General features: G+C 40.4%; 1 pseudogene; it reads left to right on the forward strand.

The window, feature by feature from the left end:
• The first annotated feature begins 1,556 nt into the window (after positions 1-1,556).
• LOC134623503 (up-regulator of cell proliferation-like) lies at positions 1,557-4,728 on the forward strand (annotated as a pseudogene).
• Positions 4,729-4,777: the final 49 nt, after the last annotated feature.

The raw sequence follows: 4,777 nt of genomic DNA on the forward strand, positions 1-4,777 counted from the left end.
AAAAAAAAAAAAGAGCACTTGGACACTGCTAATGGACAGGTTTTTGACGGGGCTCCCACACAAACGCAAAGCAGGAGATGAAGCATCGCCAAATATGTTTCCAAACCAACTTCCTTCCAAGCCAAAGACTAGAAAATATGGTGAAGCATATCTTCCCTTTGGCTTCACCTGCACAAGTGCCAAGGTAGGTCTCCCCTGCAAAATTTTCCTGCGTTTCCCTGCGTTTCTCTGCGTCGGGAGCACGTGCTGGGCTCTCCAAATCATGGACAAACAGGATCCCACATTCTTGATTTTTAGTTCACAAACACTTCTTGTAATAACTACTCCTGACATTTTGGAGATGTTAGCTCTTTATGCAGTAAAGTTACAGTGGGATACAAATAATATCAGGCTGATCCTGCCGTAATTTGTTCCTCCCGGTTCAAATCACGGACAAACAGTATCTCACAGCTGTTTATGTGTTTAAACCCATTTTGCACAGAGAGGCATTTTTTGAAAAATGTATTGATAGCAATGTTGAATATTATTAAACAGGAAAAAAAAACAACTACACGTAAAATAATTACACCATGACGCCTCTGCCTTTCTAAATGGAGGGACAGTAACTGCGTGTGTATATGTAAGCGTGTAAAACCTGAAGATAGTAAGATTAACAGTAACAGTATTTTGTCTCTATCTGCCATTCTGCAGTTCATCTCATGTAAACAATAACGTGGCGCACAGCGTGACGTGAAAAGAGGCACATGCCTTTGACGTTGCGTGACGAACTCTGTAATCCTCGTCCACACATAAACGCAAAAAAGGAGTTTTAAATAATCTCCGTTTTCGGTGAATCGCAACGCCGTTAACGTGTTGACGAAAGGCCCAAACACATAGAAACAGCTGAGCTTTCAAAAATACCCGTGTAGGTGTGGACGTAGCTTAAACGAGTTAGTAGTATATTTTATTACTACCTGTAATTTATTGCCGTTTACTTGTATTTGCTTAATTGTTTACTAAATGTTAGAGGTGTGAAATAAACCGCAATGGAGTTTGTAAACAAAATATGGGTGTGTGTGTTTGGAGGATGTGTTTCTGCGGGGGGGGGGGGGACATTTTTCTTGTTAAAAAAGGGGGGCCTGGCAAAAAAAGTTTGGGAACCACTGGTCTAGTGCGTGGTCATGTTATTCTGTCAAGATCTGAATGATTAATGGACCCAATCACAGGGAGATAAACAGTACAACACAACAGAACTAAGACAAACAAGACATTGACATGACAAACATTAAATACACACAGACATACTGAGGGCAAATAGGGAATGACACACATTTGTTCACTGAAGATTCAGTGATTTAAGAACTAACCACACTTACATCAAATCAGGGTAAAAGGGCAATGAAACAAAAACTAACACAATACAAACAGACACTATTCATATTGACAGACAATATTACCCCCCCCCCCCCCCCAAAAAATAAAAATAAAAATAAAAATAAAAAATAAATAAATAAATAAATAAATAAATAAATAAATAAATAAGTAAATAAATAAATAAATAAAATAAAATTCTTTAGAATTAACAGAGATCTTTTTATCCACAGTGACAGACCTGAAGAGCTTATTGGAAGAACTGGGCTTAAAGCAGTACTACAGAGAGAAGCTATCACTCAGCAGGATACTTGAGATAGATAAGAGGACCATCACTGATGAACCCCTCAAGTGCAAATCAGATCTACCATGGTATTTTCTAAAGAAAATGATGATGTTTAATGTCACCGCCAGGAATGTGAAATGGACATCAGAGTGTGAGTCAAACACTGATGATAAATCAAGGAGTAAAAAGTTAAATCTCAAAGGCTTGATCAGTAGTCTGAACACAGATGACATGGTGAACCCCCTTGACATAATCACTGCTCTCTTTCTGTGTTCTGATGGTTTTCTACAGCAGGAAATGGCACTAAAAATGTCTGTGTGTCAGTTCTCTGTCCCTCTGGCTGCTTCCCAATTGTGACACAGAACAGTGCACACTCATGCTATGGGCCATGAGAGACATTGTTAAAAAGTACAGACCTCATTCTCTTTCACAGTCAAAGGGCTTCATTGAAGAAAGAATCGTTCTCTCTGAACTTCCAATGGTCTCTTTTGTCAGACTGGGTGATTGCTCCTTGTCCAAGTCAGAGATTCTCAATAAGCTTCTGAGCAATTCTCAGCAGTACCATGACAACTTTGTTCACCACAACATGGAGTGTGGTGACAGTCCAAGAAGAATTTCCAATGGACTGACTGAAATTACTTGGTATCTTCCTTGTGGAAACATAAACATTGATATTTTCAGTCAGCCGGTGGCTGTAGCTAACCTTCGTGGCGACATTGCTTCATTTGAAACACAATACTCCTTTTTGTGTCAGACATCTGCAGCAGTTTTTGTCTTCTTTGACTGTTTAGATTCTAAGTCTGTGATTAGTTTGCTCAGAAGTCAACACCAGAAAGCAAAGATCTTCTTGGTGGGTAACTATGGGAGCAAGAGTTTCAGTTTAGATGCTGTGAAAAAAGTAGCAACTGAGTTGGGTTTGGCTAAAAACAACATCATCTTTAAGACAAAGCAGAAAAATGATGCAGACTTTGTAAATGATTTGAGGAAAAAAGTCAGAAATGTGGTTGAGAAATCAGAAATGAAGATGAAAATAGAGGAGATGGTGGATGTTGCCCATGAACTGGGAATCCTGGTTGATGAAGACTCTCCAGAGTGCCAGACTGCAAAGAAAAATGCTGAAGTCATCACTTCAGAAATTGAAGATGCCATTGAATACAAAGAACATCAACTTCCACGACAAGGCCAAATATTGAAAGACCTTGCCTGCTTAGAGAAGGAAGAGTTTCGACTTCGAAAGGTTGGGTCTAAAAATACAGAAGACTACAAAAGTGATCTTCAGAAGCATAAAGAGAAACTGCGGAAAAAGCAGAACTCTCATAAGATGTCGACAGCTATGACAAACTTCATCAATGGGATATCAAGGCCGGCAACAGAGAGGATTTATTTCTTGAAATGGATCCAAATGAACCTCGATGATGTGTCTCGTCTTAAACTGTCTGAACTCAGGGACAAATATAAAGAAAAATGCAAGAACTCTGAGAGTAAAGAGGAGATCAAAGAAATTGACAGACTAATTTCCAGCAGCTCATTGGGGACTGAACACTTCTTCCGTGAAATGGGTCAGATCTATGAAGCTTCAGTGTCTTTTCCAAGAACACATCAATCACATGAACAATTGCAGCATCTGCCCAAACTGTGTGCAGAGTTGTTGCTTGATGGATTTCCTCTTGAACTTGTAGATGGAGACTCATCCAACATCCCTCTCAGATGGGTGAGCGCTGTTCTCTCTCAACTTAATGACTTGGTGTCACCAAAAAAAGACTTGGAGTCTCCCAAAAAAGACGTAGCATCTTCAGGGAATAACTCAGGGTCATCAAACAGCAAATCGTCATTTCCAAACCACAACTCAGTGGCTCCAGACAATGGCTTGGTCTCTCTTGACATTAACTCAGTGTCAAACAAAGATTCAGTGCCACCAGATAACAACTCAGTCTCTCTTAACATTAAGTCAGTCTCAAACAATGACTCAGCTCCTCTTGAGAACAACACTGTTCATCCAGACAACAACTCAATGTCTCCAGACAATGACATAACCTTTCTTGACATTAGCTCAGTGTCAAAAAACAACTTGGCACCTTCAGACAAAACCTCGGTCTCTCTTCACGTTAACGCAGTGTCAAACAATGACGTTGCGCCTCCAGAAAATGACTCTGCACCTCCAGACAACAACTTGGTCTGTCTTGACATTAAGTCAGTGACAAACAATGACTCTGCACCTGCAAAAAACAGATCTGCTCCTCTAGACAATGACTATAGATCTCCAGACAATAACTCAACCTCTCTTCATATTAACTCAATGTCAAATAATGACTCTGCATCTCAAGAAAACAACTCTGTGCCTCCAGGCAATGACTCAGTCTCACTTGACATAAAATCAGGGTCAAACAACACCTCAGAGTGTCCAGACAACATCTCGGTCTCTCTTACTTTTGAGTCAGTGTCAAAAAATAATTCTCCATCTCCAGAGAACGGCTCTGTTCCTCGAGACAATGGCTCTCCAACTCCAGACAAAGAATTGGTCTGTCTTCTCATGAACTCAGTGTCAAATAACGACTTAGTGCCTCCAGAAAATGACTCTGCACCTCCCGACAATAACTCAGAGCCCCCAGACAATGACTCGATCTCTCTTCACATGAACTCAGTGTCAAACAACGACTCTCCACCAGAAAACGAATCTGCTCCTCTAGACAATGACTCTGCATCTCCAGACACTGAGTCGTTCTCTCTTCACATGCACTCAGTTTCGAACAATGACTCAGTGACTCCAGAAAATGGCTCGATGCCTCCAGATAATCACTCAGACTCTCTTCATATTAACTCAGTGTCAAATAATGACTCTGCACCTCAAGAAAACAACTCTGCACCTCCAGACAATGAATTGGTCTCTCTTCATATTAACTCAATTTCAAATAATGACTCTGAACCTCAAGAAACTGACTATGTGCCTCTAGACAATGATTTGGCTCCACTTGACATTAAATCAGGGATAAACAAAAACTCAGAGCCTCCAGACAACAACTCGGTCTCTTTTAACGTTGAGTCAGTGTCAAACAAGGACTCTGAACCAGACAATGACTCTGTGCCTCCTGATAGTGATTCGATGTCTTCAGATAATGAAATAACCTCAGTGGCTATTAAGTC

Source organism: Pelmatolapia mariae, unplaced genomic scaffold (assembly GCF_036321145.2).
Source record: "Pelmatolapia mariae isolate MD_Pm_ZW unplaced genomic scaffold, Pm_UMD_F_2 NODE_ptg000701l+_length_15642_cov_1, whole genome shotgun sequence".
NCBI classification, from domain to species: domain Eukaryota; kingdom Metazoa; phylum Chordata; class Actinopteri; order Cichliformes; family Cichlidae; genus Pelmatolapia; species Pelmatolapia mariae.